General features: G+C 43.7%; 1 long non-coding RNA gene across 1 annotated transcript in view; it reads right to left on the bottom strand.

Moving 5' to 3' along the window:
• LOC121717927 overlaps positions 1-9,650 on the bottom strand; it is a 22,216-nt gene extending 12,566 nt beyond the window's left edge. Inside the window, exons 1-2 of the long non-coding RNA XR_006033825.1 lie at positions 9,545-9,650; positions 5,010-5,833 (exon numbers count right to left, since the gene is read on the bottom strand). This is a non-coding gene — a long non-coding RNA (uncharacterized LOC121717927). The remainder of the gene's footprint in view (positions 1-5,009; positions 5,834-9,544) is intronic.
• Between the last annotated feature and the right edge of the window lie 349 nt (positions 9,651-9,999).

The following is a 9,999-nucleotide window of genomic DNA, read 5'->3' as shown; positions in this document are numbered from 1 at the left end:
TGTAGCACCTAGAACATTGCTCCATGTCCATATAAAGACCCACTGTAGCACCTAGAACATTGCTCCATGTCCATATAAAGACCCACTGTAGCACCTAGAACATTGCTCCATGTCCATATAAAGACCCACTGTAGCACCTAGAACATTGCTCCATCATGTCCATATGAAGACCCACTGTAGCACCTAGAACATTGCTCCATGTCCATATAAAGACCCACTGTAGCACCTAGAACATTGTTCCATGTCCATATAAAGACCCACTGTAGCACCTAGAACATTGCTCCATGTCCAAGACCCACTGTAGCACCTAGAACATTGCTCCATGTCCATATGAAGACCCACTGTAGCACCTAGAACATTGCTCCGTGTCCATATAAAGACCCACTGTAGCACCTAGAACATTGTTCCATGTCCATATAAAGACCCACTGTAGCACCTAGAACATTGCTCCATGTCCAAGACCCACTGTAGCACCTAGAACATTGCTCCATGTCCATATGAAGACCCACTGTAGCACCTAGAACATTGCTCCGTGTCCATATAAAGACCCACTGTAGCACCTAGAACATTGCTCCGTGTCTATGCACCAAAACGCACTCACTGAGTGAGAACAAATGGAGTGTAAAGAACTATTGTTTTTTAAGGGAAGAAAAATCCACTACTCTCCGATGGATCCAAAAATGGGGAACCTAATACATTTTAGATATGACTGCCTGGAGGGATCCAGATAGAAGTAAGAGTAGGACACACACACACTCACGCGCGCGCACACACACACACACACACACACACACACACACACACACACGGACACACTCACACACATGGACACACAAACACGGACACACTCACATACATACAAACACACACACACACACACACACACACACACACACACACACACACACACACACACACACACACACACACACACACACACACAGGCTGCTGAGAACACTGGAGGAGAAGGAGAAACATGCACAAGCAACACTAGCAATTTAGCCTGTGAGCTACAGTTCTGCAAATGGCCGTTCACCTCCCCCTGCCTGTTCAGTATGCTGAAGCTAACTGCTCATCATCCAATGGATTCTTCAACATCAACGTTTCAACTGGGCCTCAAGCTAACGCAGTGACACTAGTACGCTTCTATGGTGGCTGAGATTTTTGAAAAATGAAGTGAGCTGTGAATTTAGAAAAACCTCTGAAAGGTCCCTTAACCAAGTTACAACGTCACCGATGTCAGCTCCGACTAGGAGTTGTGCAGCGAAACATTTCACATAATTTGCTCAAATACTGACTCTACTAGTAAAGTTTCCAGACGAGGCTGTTTTTGAATTCCTGTCCTTTCACAACTGAAAATTTGAGAATATCGGAACACCACCCCCTACCCCATCAGTATACAGTAACTTAACTAAACTCACTTTGCATTGCTTTGGTTACCAAGCCAAAAACATGGCAATGAGCCTTTCATACATACGAATGAATCAGAGATAAGGCATTGGAATAGCTGATCTAAGGTAAATACACACACACACACACACACACATATACACACAGAGAGAGAGAGAGAGAGAAAGAGAAATAGAGAGAAAGAGAGAGAGAGAAATTTTTTCCCCACTACTTTGGGTTGATTGAAGATTGCTGTGTTTCATTCATTCATAATAAACCCCAGTATTTTCTGAGCGCTCTGGCAAAATGGCCGCTCACTGAGGCTGAGCAAACCGATGAAGAAAAGCTCCACTGGTTGCCTTTGTCGCCACGGCTTTTTCCAGGAGACAAAACCATGGCAACAACAATGCCTGCCACCAGCCAGCAAACAAGAGAGCGAGCGAGCGAGCCTGCCAAAAGTGCAAGAGCCGAGAGAAAACTCCGGAAAAGCGCGCTGCCTGGGTCAAGAGCAAAGCACCGTTGGATCGAGACTCAACATGCCAAGGCTTAACAGAGAGAGCATAATGGGGTCTTCAGGACTCATTTAACCCAGGGAGTGCTCTTGGGTCTTGGGAGTTTTCAGGACTCATTTAACCCAGGCAGTGTTCTTGGGTGTTGGGAGATTTCAGGGCTCATTTAACCCAGGGAGTGATCTTGGGTGTTGGGAGATTTCAGGACTCATTTAACCCAGGCAGTGTTCTTGGGTCTTTGAGATGGAGGTGGATGTGGGGGGTGCTGGATCGAGTGAGGAGAACTGCCTAAATGTTTTTTAAAGGAACTCGCCAACTTTGGGGGAATTAGCTTATTTGTCGACTACCCCTGAGTTAGATAAGAGGATACACACCCTTCTCTTCTCTGTGTTTACAATAACCCAGTCTGAGACTGTTAGCCTCGCTTAGCATAATTGTATACAATAACCCAGTCTGACACTGTTAGCCTAGCTTAGCATAATTGTGTACAATAACCCAATCTGACACTGTTAGCCTAGCTTAGCATAATTGTGTGCAATAACCCAGTGTGAGACTGTTAGCCTAGCTTAGCATAATTAAACGGACGTTGGTTAGACCAGTGAGCCTGTAGGTCCCTTTTATCTTTGGGTGGTGGTGGAGTGAATGAGAGGAAGTACCTGAAAATCATCACTGTGTTAAAGAGTGTTTAATCAGGTGACCCTTGGCTACATCACCTGCTGTCCAATTGGACTGGTTAAAGTGCAATGCAATGGGAGACATACAGTACTGTACAGGGACACAGGGACACACACACACACACACACACTCACTCAAACACAAATACTTTCTCTCTCTCTCTCACACACACACACATACATACGTTCTCTCTCTCCCTCACACACACACACACAAATACTTTATCTCTCTCACACACACACACACACACACACACACACACACACACCTGATAAATATAGCATGAGATCCAGCTAAACTGGAATAATCTGTGTCCATTGTGCCACATTAAAATTACATACCAACCGGCTCCCACCCCCCGACACACATGACACATGTAAGAAACATGAGTTGTGAGGGGAAACACAACTAGATGCCTGCAAGATCAAGCACTCACGCTAAGCCACGCTGTTAGATTAGATGAACAGCTCGAGGAGTAAGGCAGGAGAGGGACCACTGATCTACTGGCTCAGAAAATCAGTGTCTAAAACACACACACTCACACACACACACACACACACACACACACTCTTTAACACAATATTGGCCAGCGAAGCACAACTCCAACCATCCAAATCCCTTAACTGCTCTGTCAATATTTTTAAAGCCATTCAAATGAGCACCGCAACCAATAATAGTGTGGATGGCTATCTATCCTCCAGCTGGAAACCCGTGACATGGTCTATTGATCACTCAGTCAGAGAGACAGAATGAGAGAGAGAGAGTTAAGGAGAAACAGAGAGAGAGAGAGAGAGATTCAGAGAGAGAGAGACAGAGAGAAACAGAAAGAGATTCAGAGCTAAGGAGAAACAGGAAGAGAGAGAGAGATTTAGAGTCAAGGAGAGAGAATGACAGAGAGAGATTCAGTTAGGGAAACGCACACACACACACACACACACACACACACACACACACACACACACACACACTCTACTGTTTTTTTAATGTGAATAAACTCATGCTCATCCAAACACACTCTCAGCATGTTGGCCTACCAAACACTCAAAAGAAGAAAAGAATAGCTGGTTCAGACCATTCCACAGTGCAGTGTTTTTGAAGCATATTATAGCCTACTTGCCAAAAAATGGTACTACATTCAGAAATTGATAAAGTGAAACATTCTCTTCTAACAGTCAGATGGCAGTATCCTTTTGATTTCTACATTAGTGATAGAGAAATGCAATTTAGTATTATTATTATTATTATTATTATTATTATTATTATTAATAATAATAAGAATAAGAATAATTAGAAGAAGAATGTAATGTAATAATAATAATAAGCTTTATTTGTATAGCACCTTTCATACACAGAATGCAGCTCAAAGTGCTTTACATTTGGAGCATGTAACACAATAACAGTGATGACCTGCATCATCCATTGCAGGCCAGTGCAACCACATGGGATGAAGCTGTAGCCCATTGTCTTTATACACTCCCTCTTCTGACTTGTCAAATAGTTTTTTAGATTCTATAATGTAAATAAACACTTTTCCTCCTTTCTACAGTAACACTGTATTTTCCAACGGATCTCTGGGGACTCATGCTGTCATACATTTTTCAATTTACTGAAAAGCCGCCTGCATCAATTACAGGTTTCTTCCGATGGAAAATTACAGTGATTTTACATTATGTAGCATACATGTGGTTTAGTACCAGCGTGTTTATTGCTTCGAATCGACTGCTTGATAATCTAAAAGCGTTTGGAGAGAACCATCCCAGGTAACCTAAACTCCATATCCCTCCACACTCCACCATCCAAAGGTGGTGCTGAGGTGGTGACAGCGTCAGGTGTAGCGGTGTGCGTGAAGGCAGGCGTGTCGATGTAAAAGTGGTGCCTTTAAACTTTTAACACAGAACAGACGCATCTGCCGGCGTTGAGACAGAAATAGTGACATTTCCTTAACCCCACCGCAATCCTCTCGGCGGCTATCACTCAAGCAAGATTTTGACTGGCAGTTGTCCGCTGGCCCGCTCGGCAGGGGCGCGAAAGGAGCACGCCGCTGCAGAGACGACACGCGATGAGTGACAGGGGGGTTGCAAGTGCAAAGAGAGATGCCGTTATCGAGGAATCTGTAGTCTGCCCTGGTCAATGAAATGTTTATCTAATCTGCTAATCTGTCCTCTTTTTCTCTCTCTCTCCCTTTCTCTCTCTCTCTCTCCCTCTCTCTCTCTCCCTCTCTCTCTCTCTCTCGTCCGACCGCTCTCCAAAGTTTGAAGAACATCAATGTCTTTTGTGGATTAGAATGTGGATTCAAACATACACACATAAACGCACACACGCAGGCAGGCAGGCAGGCAGGCAGGCACGCACACTTTAAAGGAAGTTCATAAAAGAAATGAATAGCAAATCTTACAAGTCATAATAAGCAGCACAGTCGTCCTCCGTTCCTCTTACCTTGAACATTGTCAGCCCAACTCTCACCACGTCTGCTCAGTTCTGGCATGGTGCTGTGGACTGGATCTCCTCTCGACCTTTCATATCCTCGAGTGGAAGGATGAAGAAACGCAGAAGCCACGTAAAAACGAGAGCAGCAGAGATCAGTTTTTTAAAAAAAGAGAGAGTGAGAGGCGACACAAAACCACAGGAAGAAGAGGTTTCACCAGGCAGCCAGGAGCACGGAGGGGAAATCAGTTCACTGTGAAAATGTGTTGTGGGCTATCTCAAGTTCAACGTCAGTAACGTTTACACGCAGAGGTTTTTGAAGTTCTTCGCTCCTGTCTTGACGCTGGGAATCCTGAGTGAGTGTTGAAATGGATTCTTGTCGGTCTCGTAAAGAAAAAAAAAACGCTAAGGAAAAATATTGAATGTTCTTCGGAAGCATAAAAAACAGTCGCACAATAGAATGCAAAACTCTGGTCCAGATTTTTTTGAACAAAAATGGACCGTGTTTGTCCACACCTGGTTTCTTTAGGCTCCAACCCAAAAAAAGGTCAGTTTAATATGGTGTCACGACTTCATCAATGACTAAAAATTTCCCAGAGCTAAGCAGAGTTCAGTGAATCACAGCAGGTAAACGGTGGTGATGAGCCAAGGTTGGCAGTCTTTGTTTCTTACAGAGTTCAGTCCAATTTGCTACCAGTCTACCAGTTCTTCAATGGGATTCAGTGTCGTTGTCAAGGGAGAATCGTTGACTGAGATGTGATCTCAGAAGCTATGCTTGAATGTTCTTCACCTAGTCCCTAGGCTTTGGTGGTCTCCAAGCAGTTTTGACGTTTTAACTGTGAAGGGAAAAAGAAAAAAAAGATGTTTAGCATAACTTAACAAAATCATCACTGAGCAGCACCGGTGAAGCTAGTGGCTACATATAGGCTAGCTGTGATTATGTTGCATTGCATTTTTACCACAGAAATTAATATTCACTCTCATTCTCTCTCTCTCTCTCTCTCTCAACAGAAGTGATAAAAAATGGGTTAGCCATTACTCCTCATTCTCTGAAACAATTGCTTCACCCCCCCCCCCCCTCCATAGACCCTTTCAAGCGAGTTCCATTATCAGCATCATAGTTGGCCCCACAAGGCTTCCGTTTTAACATTCCATATGTTATCTTAATGTAGAGGAAGTAGATTGGGAACCAAATAGAACATTCAAGCATTGTTTTTGTTTTTATTCACCTTATTCAGCCCCGCCCATGTTTTAAAATTCCACGTTGTCTTTAAACTTCCGGTCGGCTAGCTACGTCTAGTTAGCTTCATTGGGATAACACGGCAGAAGAGGATAGAGAGGCTAACTTACAGAACAGCCGCTCCAAAGTCAGTTTTTTCCCAACTTCAGATAGGAAAGCTGTATAACAGAAATGTCTTAAGTCACCAAAATCCTAAATAAACGTTCCTAACTTTAGGATGACCCATAATATATGATGCCAGTCATCTCGATAGAGCTCTGCTATCTCAATGTATCGCAATGGATGTACTGCTCAATCGGAAGTTCGGAGACAATGTGGGCAAAGCTAGCGCCCCCATGTTTGCGCGCGGAATAAGGTGAATTGATGCAAGACTGAATGCATAGGCTATACACAATACTCCATATGGCAATATGGCAACATGTCCATGGTAGAACTTGCCAACTGCACCCTGGAGCCAAAGTGACGGTGGATGCTAAATTATTCATTTAGATCTGGATCACAGATCCTACTCAAAGCTGAACTATATTCAAAAGTTCTTGCTTTTCATACGTTCAATAGATTTAAGGGCACCCACTGATGTGATGACAAACTATAAAAGTTTCCGAAGAGCACAGGCGTTAAATGGGCATACAAGTGCCTAAACGTGGTGGTGTGTCAAATGCAATTTGCTGAATTCAGTCTTTTATTGTGTGTGTGTGTGTGTGTGTGTGTGTGTGTTAGAGTGTAGGCCTACTGTAAATGCAAAAGAGATGAGAGGTTCTCCACCAGAAAGCTAATGTCACGCATTGTGAGGCTCATGAATATTACTGTGCACAAGGTAGAATCTTTACTCACTTGGTCCCACTTTTGGTCTCTTCATTTGAGCACACATATAATTTCATTTGATTGACAGATTTGGCAAATAGGACAGAGACAGAGAGACAGGGAAAGACGTGACAACCATGTAAAAAAAAAAAAGAACAACAAGAAGGAAAAAATACGAAAGGCACAAGACAAGATTTCAAGGGGACACACGGACAAACTTGGTCCAGTGGAACAAATAGAGGAAAATATATCAGTTTTTGTTGTTGTTATTCAAGTTTTTTTTGTTCATGTACGCATTTTTTTTTGTTATTCAAGAAAAGGGAATAAAAAACTCATCAAACTGTGAGGCTTTTTTGGGGGGAAGGGAGATATGCTTCTCTCGACAGATCTCATCCAGCCAGAATCATCTGGAAGTGTCATGGTGCGTTGATCTGAGATGGCACAAGCGTATGGAGAAGTGGGCTGATCAGTGATGGAAGTGACAATTTGATATGGATTTTATTGACTTCGCCCCTCAAGTCTCTCTCACGGCCCTCAGTCAACCCGGTTGGTGGAGAAAACATCATTAGACGTCTGCCACAAAAGACGGAAAAAAAAAAAAAAAAACCAAGAGTAAGTGTGACGGGTCGAGGAAGAGAGTGAGAGACAAGGGAATGAGAGAAAGGATGACAAAAGATAAGGAACAGGGGGCCGGTGGTGAGATGTGTGTGTGTGTGTGTGTGTGTCAGAGTGTAGGCCTACTGCGAGATGGTAAGATGTTGGTGGCTCTCACATTTCTAGGATATCAGTGTCCATATCTGTCCATATCTCGCTAGCCTGGTCCCACTGCAAGTCACACACACACAGAAGCACACACATTAAAATCCGCTATATATTCTCCCCACGTTGGCCTATACCACACGTGTTAAATATAATCTTTCCTTAAATGCATGGATTTACAGTATATAGGAGGCATATGTGACCCGAAGACAATGGTGTACAGATTTTTTTTGGTGTGCTTATGGATTACAAGGAAGTTATAGGCATTACAGAGATTACTTAGATTGTGGAGTCAAATCGGAGAAATGCATGAGAATAGGAAACAATGGGTTACGAATCACTGTAGGCATTAAAAACCATCCTCCGACTGACGTGTGAACGTCTGTGTGTGTGTGAGCGTGTGTACGTCTGTGTGTGTGTGAGTGTGAGTGTGTAAGCGCAAGCACTGTCTAGAGAGAGCATGAAAAGCAGAGTGAAGGAGAGAATGAACGAGTAGAACGATGACCACACAAACAAACTTAAGGCTTCCTTAACCTCCACTAACTGATCAAAAAGAACGAAAACACAAGGGTGGGGGGAACAGCCGTACCGAAAGATAAATACCACAAAGTAGCGACAACGAATAAAAGTTAGGCCCCCGCAAACTTCCGTCTCGTGTCTTTTTTTTCATCGCGTCATCCCATAAAGTCACACCACTACCTTTGGGGTTGGACGGATCGGTTCTAAAAGGTACACTTGCCCGTGTATGCTTTTACGCAGAGTCGCTCTGTCCGGCGCTAAATCCTTCATAGAACCTCAGAGGAACCTCAGAGGAGACGTGTATCGAACTGATGTTCGAAGTTGTGCTTTGTCAGAGTTCAGGCGACTTCAAATGGTGTCGAAAGAGCTGGTTGTTTTTGGCAAGGCGGAGGGAGGGAAATGAACAGTGCTGTGTGTGTGTGTGTGTGTGTGTGTGTGTGTGTGTGTGTGTGTGTGTGTGTGTGTGTGTGTGTGTGTGTGTGGTGTGTGTGAGTTTGTGTGTGTGTGTGTGTGTGTGTGTATGTGGTGTGTGTGTGTGTGTGTGTGTGTGTGTGTGGTGTGTGTGAGTTTGTGTGTGTGTGGTGTGTGTGAGTTTGTGTGTGTGTGTATGTGTGTGTGTGTGTGTGTGTGTGTGTGTGTGTTGTGTGTGTGTGTATGTGGTGTGTGTGAGTTTGTGTGTGTGTGTATGTGGTGTGTGTGTGTATGTGGTGTGTGTGAGTTTGTGTGTGTGTGTGTGTACGTGTATGTATGTGTGTGTGTGTGTGTGTGTGTGTGTGTGTGTATGTGTATGTATGTGTGAGTATTAATGTGTGATGTAAAGACGGTCTGACACTGTGCTGAGAGGAGACGTAGAGAGACACAAAGTGACAGAAAAAAGAGAGAACGAGAGGGAAGGCATCACAAAATGGACGTGATGAGGGGTTTTTTGTTCACACTTTTATACAACAGGGAAGAGAAGGAGAGAAGTTTTGGGAGGAGGATGAGAGGATGAATGGAGGATGGGAGGGGAGGAGAGGAACAGGTGTGGGCGGAGGGTGACACCGAACTGTCGTCAGAAAAGAGGGAGAGTTTCCCCTCACTCTCATGCATGCGTGTGTGTGTGTGTGTGTGTGTGTATGTCGATGTGTGTGTGTTTTTTTTTCGATGTGTGTAGACACAAGGTACACACAAACACACACACACACAGACAGACAGGTAGACAGACACTAAACAGTCATTAACCTACCTAGTGGGACCGAAAAAGCAGCTGGAGGAAAAAAAGCAATCGGATAACTCTGGAACGAGAGATGAAACGCCAGGAGAAGAGGAAGGAATGAATGAACGAACGAAGAAAGAGGTGAAGAAATGGTAGAAGAAAAAACTGCAAAGAAGAATATATATATATACAGTATTTCTTAAGATTCCGACAGATTTTTAGTCAACCTGGAAGGTGAGAGATAGAGGAAAGAGAGAGAGAAAGAGGGAGGAATTGCAATGGTGGTCCTAAAAGCCAAGAGAGTGAGAGAGAGAGAGAGATGAAGAGAAAGAAAGGAAGAACAGAGCAAAGGCGACACGAGAGAAGTGAGGAGGCAGCGTGTGAAATGGAGGGGAGTAAAAAAAAGAAAGAGGGAAGAAATAAAAGAATGAAAGAAAACAAAAAAAATAACTCCCCTCCTCTCTCTTTTCTTTCTTTCTTTCTTT

This window comes from Alosa sapidissima, chromosome 9, assembly GCF_018492685.1.
Source record: "Alosa sapidissima isolate fAloSap1 chromosome 9, fAloSap1.pri, whole genome shotgun sequence".
Classification (NCBI taxonomy): domain Eukaryota; kingdom Metazoa; phylum Chordata; class Actinopteri; order Clupeiformes; family Clupeidae; genus Alosa; species Alosa sapidissima.
Note: the sequence above shows the minus strand (reverse complement) of the source record. Positions and strands in the feature narration are given on the sequence as shown.